Genomic DNA, 10,042 nt, shown 5'->3' with positions numbered 1-10,042 from the left:
GTCGGAAAGTGTAACGTCTGCGGAGAGACGGGACATTATGCTAGTGCAAGGACAGAAAGTTCGGACCCCCTGCTGCTAATTCTGTTGAGAGGATTCAACACCTTGTGGAGAATCTCCACATGGAAGATATTGATATGATCTTAGAGGCCTCTACAAGGATTGTGGCTGGAAGAGGTGGCTGGTACTTGGACTCTGGAGCCACAATCATGTTTGTGACTACAGGTCCAAGTTTGTTGAATATGGACCGGCTAAAGATGGGAAGCAAGTGAGTTGCTAACAACGGTCGGGCAAAAGTCGTTGGAGTGGGTATCGTACTACTAAAGTTTACTTTCGGCAAGACCGTCACTCTCTGAAATGTTCTTCACGTGCCATGTATAACCAAGAAACCTCGTCTCTGCAAGCAAATTTGATGAAAACGGGTTTGGAATAAATATAGAGGCAAGGAAACTCGTGATATACAAGAGGAAGACTTTCATTGGAAAGGGATACTACCAATTGGGTATGTATCGCCTCAATCTAAGTGAGGATGGTAGTGAGGAGGTCGGACCTAATGAGTCAGCAGGGAGTAATGTTTTAGCCATGTCTGGACAAGAGAATAAAGTGTGTAAACTTATTAAATCTCTATACGGGTTAAAACAAGCTTCTAAACAGTGGCACGAAAGGTTTGAAACGACTATCACATCTTTCGAGTTCTGACATAATGGGGCCGACCGATGCATCTACTCAAAATGCACGAGAGGGTACACTATGGTAATCTGTCTTTATGTTGATGATATGTTGATCATCGGAACCAATATAGATAGTATTCTTGAGATAAAAGGGTACTTATCCTCTAACTTTAAGATGAAAGATCTTTGAGAAGTAGATACCATCCTTGGGATAAACATCAAAAGGTCAGCATCTCAAATATCTGTATGTCAATCTTACTACATAGAGAAGATACTAGCCAAGTTTCAATATTTGAATATAAAAAGGAGTTTAACACTCCATTTGATTTAAGTGTGAAACTCGATAAAAATACTGGTTGAGTAGTGGCTCAACAAGAATATGATAGTGCAATAGTATGCATGATGTATGCAATCATTGCACTAGACCGGACATTGCTTTTGCTGTGAATAGACTGAGTCAATATACCAGCAATCCGGGTTCAAATCACCGGAAAGCAATTGGCAGAGTATTGGACTACTTGAAAAGAACCCAAGAACTAGAGTTGACATAATCTACACATCCAAGAATCTTGGAGGGATATTCTGATGCCAACTGGATAGACCACTCAAGTGATTCTAAATGCACAAGTGGGTGGATTTATACTCTTGCTGGAGGGGCGATTTCTTGGGTGAGCAAGAAACAAACATGTATCACTCATTCGGCTATGGAAGCCGAATTCATTGCCCTAGCGACAACAAGCAAAGAGGCCGAATGGATTAGAGATTTGTTGACTGATATCCATCTATGGCCTCGACCGACTCCTTCGATTCTCATGTATTGTGATAGTGAGGCCACACTGTCAAAAGTATACAATGCCATATGTAATGGGAAGTCGCGAAACATAGGTCTCCGACACAACTACGTGAGACAACTAATTTATGATAGTACCATAAGTATTGTGTTTGTCAAGTCTTGTGGAAACTTGGCAGATCCACTAACCAAGCATATGACAAGAGACTTGGTAGGGTCAACAACCAGAGACAAGGGTCTAAATCCACGTAGAATCAGTTAGTGATGGAAACCGAACTTGGATACAGTGCTCCTATCTACCAAGTTTAAAGGGTAACACCAAGTCACTTGACTGATAGAAGGTACTATCAAATGATAGATCCATGTAAGGTGAAAGATAGTACGACGTTCTCAAGAACAAGGATGAGTCAATCTCTTAACAAAGTTTAGAGGCATCTTAACATCGAAGATATTATAGAACTTTGTCTATATGACTTAGAGGTGGTGCTGCCTCAAAGGAAGAGTAGTGGTTTCTCTTTTAGTAAGTCATGAAACAGGGTTTAGCTCATGGTCATATTAGCGTTCAGTAAGAGAGCAAGGTTTATAGATGATGCGTGTAAGTAAGCCGGAGTGATCTCAAGATTCAAGGTTTAAATCCTGAGGATACCATTGGATTGATCCCTTCTTGAATGCTTACTTTAAACAGAGTTTAATCTTAGTGACACCACTGTAACATTATCTACTATGAATGTCAGAAAACTTTCCAACGTGGTGGGGGATTGTTGGAAATTTTGGGGGTTGAAAGTTTGTTTTCCATCCCACATTGGTAGATAAAGAATTTCTAGAGAAGCTTATAGGGTTTTCTCTAGAATTATGATTTGAACAAGTTGATGGACTCATGGTGGGGGTCTTGAGTGAAAGGCCTAACACACACATGCACACATGGCCGTGGCTGAGGCCGAGGGCGCACGCGCGGGATTCACGAATGTAGCGCGAGGAGGCGCACTTAAAAATCCTCCAACTTGATCTGCGTTTTTCGAGGAGGATTTCATGGAGAGTTGGAGGCTTCACCCAGTATAAAAAGTGGGTTGAAGCCAACTCTAGAAACACACAGAAAGATCTGATTTTTCCTTCTACAATCGCTGCTTCCAAACGCTCTCTTTCTTCTCTACCAATCTCTGCATCCACTGTTCTCTATTTCATTTTGATCATTGTTCATAAACGAAAAGTATACTGCATCAATTCCTGGGGCTTTGCGACTAGCAAACTCACAGCGAGAAAAGAGTTGTCGTATAAAACCCTAAATGACATGTTTTACCGTGCAGATTACGATTCATCGATAGTCTAATCAGGTTGGTTTTATATTTAGTGCATTGTATTTAATTTCTGTTCACTAAGTGAAAACTCTACTTTTACTCCTTTCTTTCATTGAATCTATCGTGAAGTGTAGATTCAATCTGTGTCAATTGGCACTCTGTTGAGGTGTTGTGGGTTCTGAACACAAAAAGTTATCGTCTTTGATATTAAAAATTTTTACTTCTCCATTAAAAATTAAAAAAATTTATAATTTTAAAACTTTATTTGTTTCATCTATCTTACTCGAATTATTTTCAACAATATATATATATATATATATATATATATATATATATATATACAGATGGAGGTTCAAACGAGAACACCCTATTTTATGAGAATGCAATAACATTTATGGGCCTCCAAATTATTTAACTCATAATTAAAAGTTATAAGAAAATAAAGTAATTAATTAAAGATAATCATGTGATTTCGTATTTATCTTTAATTTTGATGAAATTTTTATCTCTAAAATCACATACGGATAATATGCTAACATGTATCAAATAATTATCATATTATTATCACAACAAATATATATATAACGAACAAACAAAGCGATGAATATAAACGTGATTATCGTTGGTTTTTTATCATCACAACATTATCACATATTTATCACAACAAAAATCACATAATTATTAGATGATTATCATATCAAAATCATATCATAAAAAGTTTTTAATTTATCAAATCACTATTACATTATTATCACGCCAAAATCACAGTATCATCACATTGTTATCAACAACGGACGCATGAGATAAAAAGTCTCCGATAATAACAAAATTTAAGAGATAAGGATAAATTTAGGATAATAGAAATTATGGATAAATACTAATTTTTTTTCATGTATTCTAGTTTTTATTATATGTTAATTAATTTGGAAGCCCATAAGTCTCTCGCATTTTCTTAAAATATAGGTGTTCTTATTTTAACCCTTCCCTACATATACATACATATACTATATTATAAAGCATTTGACAAAAAACTCTTAAAATCCATTTTTTATACATGAAGTACCGTATATTGATGCATATTACTTAAAATTTAAGATGAGCTCTATGTTTGAATTCGTGTAACTAATTGCAGATAAACATAGTCAAATAAAGGATAAACATCTCATTTTAAAATATAAAAAATCTAAATATAATTTGGATAATCATCGAGTTCTAACAAAATAAATAATTGTTATCTTTATAAGAAAATTATATTATTAAACCAAATATAAATTACTTCGTTATTGAACCTAAATTAAATTATAATAAAAAAATTGAATTAAAAATTACACAAAAAATGAGGAATTTTAAATAGTTAATTTGATACTAATATCGATATATTTTTGTCAAAATTTTATGATATCTTCAAATTTATATTTTATTAAAAAATAAAAACATCATCGTTTTTTCAAAATCACATAAGACCATATTATAACATCGACTGGATAAAGAATAAAATGAAACATTAAAAAATCAAATGTATCTTGCTGCATTGCGCGAGTACCCTTCTAATATATGTATATATATATATATATAGAGAGAGAGAGAGAGGGGAGCGATCAAATGAAAACCACTTCAATTTGTAAAAACCGTAAAAACTACTCTCATTCATCGATTTCATTGTTTAATCTTATAAAATTTTTTCATGAAATTGTTTAATCTTGTGAAATTGTTTCATATAATATTTTTTATTTTGATGAAGCTGTTTCATATATGGTTATGAAATTGTTTCATATACTACTTAATGAAACTGTTTCATGTATTTATCTAAAATTAAAATAATGAAGATGATAATATCCATGATTAACATCCTCCACAATAAAAATGATTAATCAACCTCTCATAATTACAAAAAAAATGAACAAAATGAAAAATTATGATTGGTGGAATGAGGTTTTTACGATTTTTACAAATTGAGTGGTTTATATATATATATATATATATGTGTGTGTGTGTGTGTGTGCGTGTATGTGTGTATAGGGGTCAACTGAAGAGAGAACTGACTAGTTTGTGGTAATCGTGAGATCCAATCTCAACTACAAATCAATAGATAAATTAGGAAATTTATAATTTTGGTAATTTTGAATTAAATTTTTGATGCAAGGACATTTTAGGAATTTTTTCTCCTCGAAAATTTATAATTTTGGTAATTTTGAATTAAATTTTTGATGCAAGGACATTTTAGGTATTTTTTCTCCTCTCTCCTCTCTTCTCTCTCCGTCCCCCGTCCCCCGGCCACCGTCCTCCGGTGATACCATTGTCATACCTAAAAATATTAACTTTTTTAAACAAAAAACATAGTGTGATACCTAAGCACATATAAAATGCATTGTGATACCACTGTGTTACATCTCTGATCGACCACACAAATGACCTCAGTATGATACCGAAGCACATATAAGATACATTATAATACCACTATGGTATCACCGGAGGATGGTGACCGGAGGACGGAGAGAGAGAGAGAGGAGAGTTTTAAAATACCTAAAATGTACTTGCATTAAAATTTTAATTCAAAATTACCGAATTTATGAACTTCCTAATTTATCTATTGATTTGTGGTTGAGATTGGACCTCATGGTTACTAAAAACTAATTAGTTCTTATTTGATTAAGCCCCTATGTGTGTGTGTGTGTGTATATATATATATATATACTTGGGATCATGTGAGACCAAGAGTTTTTTGTGAGACTCGTGATACCACTTTTTTACAGTTGAAACTTCACAGCAAAACACAATGAAAGTAAGTTTTATAGTGTTTTTGCTGTGAATATTCATATTTTCTTTTACCTTCATAGTTTTTTTACCAGTGAAGTTTTAAGTGTAAAAATATGGTCTCATTGGTCTTGCAAAAAGAGTTTGATCTCACGTGAATAAGAATCACAAAAAGATTGAGAATCTTGAGAACCAATCTCAACCATCTAATCACTTTAATCTAACAACCTTAATTAATGTTACATTTGTAATTAAGGACATGATGGTAGTTTTTTCTTTTCTTAGTTATTTTTCCCTTCTCTTTTTTATAGATATCAACGTTTAGAATCAATTATTATTTTGTTTTATTAATTCAATTTTATGCGATGTAATTTATATTTTAATAGTAACATGTGTTTAATTTTCATTCATTGATAATAATCTCTATATTTCATTAGCTCATTGTATTACTAATTTAATTTTCACTCGTTCACTTTTCACATCTATACTTATAATAAATAAGTAATTTGGGTGACACGTGTTATCTTTTGGTGAGTCGGTTTTCTTGTTTTCCCGCCTAAACACGTATCTAGACACAATTTATATTAGTGGTTAAATTAGACTCATTTGAACGTATCTTGACACAATTTACATTAATAGTTCAATTATACTCATTTGATTGACATGTGTCCTCTTATTCAATCAATCCTACTAATTTAGGATACAATTGGTTTTATTCTTGGGTTTAATTAATTCGTGTGGTAATTGATCCCCGAAAAAAATGGTGTTTACTTCAAAGTTTAAATTCAATTTACTGATATAGTTTCATTTCTAAATTCAATTTTATTCTAGGATTAACTTCATTTTATTCTAAATTCAATTTACTGAAAACTTTTACTTTAGAGTTATTTCAAGAGAACAAGTCTGAAGTCATTCTTCAGAGTTAGCTCATCTGAACTCTGAAGTTTGCTTTTTCAGACATAGCTCACCCGAACTCTGGAGTCTCAATTCTGAAGTCTTAAAACAACTTTCATTTAGATTATAGAATATGTATTGATCTCTAAGTGGAAGAAAAATGTTCACGAAAAAGGACATAAGATGTTAAATGTCTTGCACTAGGCTAAGTATAGAGTTTGTTTTCTTAATGTGTATCCGACTGTTTCTCTTGAAGTCTAAGTTGTTTAGGGTTTAGAATAATTGTGATATGTTATAACCAGATTGTAGACAACCTGGGTTGAGGTAATTTATACATGTTTATTATGTGGATTACGTGAAATATGCATGTCTAATCTAGAAATGCATGAACTATATATGTGAAATGTGAACATGATATTGTGCATGCATATATGTGAAAAGATGGCATATGTGATTTATACATGTATGCATGTGGTGTGAAGCATACATAAGGTGGTGCATATATGTGATAAGATATTTTGGTGGAAATGTTATTATAATATTTAAAAACCTACACCTTCATGGTTAAGAAATCATGAATTTTATAATGAAAAACTCACCGCCTAAATTACCTTTATTGGTTAAAGCCATCACTGCCTTTGTTAGAAAAATATATAAAGAAGGAAAAGATAAGATCTTATCTTATCTTGATTTCTGGAAAAGGAACCTTTTTGAGAAAAAGAAAGTGTGTGACGGTGAAAGAGTTCTTGAGAAAGATTAATACACAAAATTGAAGATCTGTTGTCTGTTTACAATCTGTAGAATCTGTGATTATTAATGTGAGTTTTGATAAACTAAAAACCTTTAATATTCATTGTTATATGAACTGCAGAGTTATTTTGATTTTGAAGAAAGATTGGTAAAACTATTTATGACAGATTAAAGGTGTTATGAATGTGAACCTGAGTTTAGAAAACTATTTTGAAAAGTAAAAGAAGAGATTGTTTTTTTAAGAAATAGTTTTGAAATAATATCCGGTAAGAGGATACAAAAGAATTTGAGTTTGGAGAAAGCATTGCAAGATCCGGTTGTTCTTGGATATTTAGAGTTTTGATGATAAAACTGTTTTTGAAACTATTGTTGGTTGAAAACTATAGAAAATATTCTTTTGAGACGGTTGTGATTTTGATTTGTCTTCATTTGGAATTAATCTATAGATTTTATGGATAAAACTATGAATGTGGATTCGATAAGATGGTTGTGACTGCGGTCCTTCATCCGAACTAGTTCATAGATTTTGAAGAAGAAATAAGGGTGTCATATCAAGGAGAGGTGTCTTTTGGAATAAGAGTGGCATATTAAGGAGAGGTGTCTTTTGGGATAAGGGTGGTATATCAAGGAGAGGTGTACCTTTGGATATAAGGGTGACAACTGTGTGTGAATATTATAACTCTTGCTATTATATCTTTTAAGACTACAATAGATTTGAGTTCTTACTTCTTTATGATTTGAGAACTCAAAGATGTTATTCTTATTAGAAAAGATAGTATTGATGTTATTGGGAAGGGGAAAATTTGGCCTATGGCCATTGGTATTGGTTAAAAGTATTTTGGAACAGAATGTTCATTTTTATAAGGAATTAGAGGGACTTTGGTTGTTCCTTGTAAGGAACCAGAAGGGCTCTAGTTGGTCCTCACTATTAGACCAGAGGATTCTGGTTATTGATTTGAGAAATATGCAAGTTTCTATTAAATGTACTAGTTGGACCAGAGGCTCTGTATCTATTGATAAGAGCTTCTGTGTCAAAATCATATTTTAAGAAATTTTTAAGAAAAAAAGATTTTATACTTAGAATCTTTTTATGAAAAATATATCAGAGAGGCTTTGGTTGGCTTATACGTTGAACCAGAGGCTCTGGTTGATCATGTCTTTTGAACCAGAAGCTCTGATTAGTACAACCAGAGGCTCTGGTCGAGCATGAACTCTTTATAACTATTTTTTTTTATGAAAAAAGGCTATCTTATTGGTTGGAACTTAACTAAAGAACATTATAAGACATTATAGGAGCCAGAAGCTCTGGTTAGTACAACCGAGGCTCTGGTCGAGGAACCAGAAGCTCTGGTAGAGGGACTAGAAGGGCTCTGGTCCTGATTAATAGAAATATATTCTAAGTATGGTTTTGGAACCAGAGGCCCGATGGACTGAAACAGAATATTATTTTTATCCTTCGCTACATGGAATGAATTATTTGAAATAAATGTTTTGGTGATATTCACCCTGCATTACATAAAAGGGAACCTCACTAGACATTTTGTCTAACCCTCATTTTGTGTTTTCAAAATATGTGTGCAGGTAATGATAATAAAGGAAAGAGCATTCTGTGAATTATTTTCCTATGTGCTTAGCCATATGAAGATATTTGTTAGCCATATTTTGAAGCATAGATGTCAAGATACAAGAGCATGTACTTTTGGAATTTTTGAGTTGTGTATTTTGTATTATAAGACTCTTGTATTATGGACCTATGTGAGCTTAACATGTATTTTATAAATGAAATATGTGTTATACATGCATTATATGGATTTGGGGGTGTTACATGATATGTTTCTACATTCAAGTAATAACATATTTATGCATTCGTTAGGCATGCGACCAAGTCGAACTTTATCATGAATTCCTTTTGATCGTGCATTATTTTTCAATTTCAATTAAGGTACGGATTTCACTTCTTTTAACTCTTCGGGAACTAATTGTTGTAGTTGACGATTCCTAACGGTGGTTCACCGTCTTGTGATTGATCGCTTCAGCGTGGATGTTGAATCTCTATTTTGAACATTTGAGTGTAGTCTATCGAATCCTATATTTGAATCATTTTCATGTTTTGTTAATTGAATCTTATATTTAAAGTGGTTTCGAGTTTTGGGAGTTATAATGAAACTTGACTTTTTATGAACGTCATCCGAGTAGTAGCACTTGTTTAGTTTTCTTGGTTTTTAATATCACCCAATTAATTGGCATATTAGTTCAGATGCCTTCTACAGCGGATTTGTAGTCATTATGTCCTCCAGGTGAACTCGTTCCACCAGGGTTACACCCAATAGTGGCTTTTTTCAGCTCGACCCTCAGGACTAGGCCGATTTTATTGGCTCGGGACGGATGGATCGATCCTAGGATATTTACCCACCATGTGCGTGGTTAAATTCACGGGGGCCTTGGGTGTGTGCCCGCACTCCGATTCGATAGTTCGTGTGTTTTGGCCACCCTATGAACACTTAACTGGAATTCACAGACTTTATTTACATTATATTTTACTATAAGTTTAGTTTAACCAAATTGTAAGTCTTCCGCTTTATTATCAATGTTACATATTGTATTTCGAGTTCATATTATGATCTGTTCACTGAACCCTGTGCTTAGCCATGTTTTTTGTTTTCTGTCACAGCAGGTTCCTAGTGACTGATAGGGCGGGACTTGAGATCGAGAGTACAATTTTTGGAGTTTTCAAACTCACGTTTAGATGTTAATGTTCTAAATTTATAAATACTTTTTGAAATGTAATATTTTAGATCGTAAAGCATGTTTAGAAAGTTGTAATCTATATTTGGAGTTTATTTGTAGCTCTGAAATATTTATGTTTTTGTATTGAGTCCCGATAGTGATAT

The sequence above is a fragment of the Cynara cardunculus genome, assembly GCF_001531365.2.
Source record: "Cynara cardunculus var. scolymus isolate 2C chromosome LG 3, CcrdV1, whole genome shotgun sequence".
In the NCBI taxonomy this organism is placed as follows: Eukaryota; Viridiplantae; Streptophyta; class Magnoliopsida; order Asterales; family Asteraceae; genus Cynara; species Cynara cardunculus.
The sequence above is the reverse complement of the archived record's forward strand: the minus strand, read 5'-3'. Positions refer to the sequence as shown.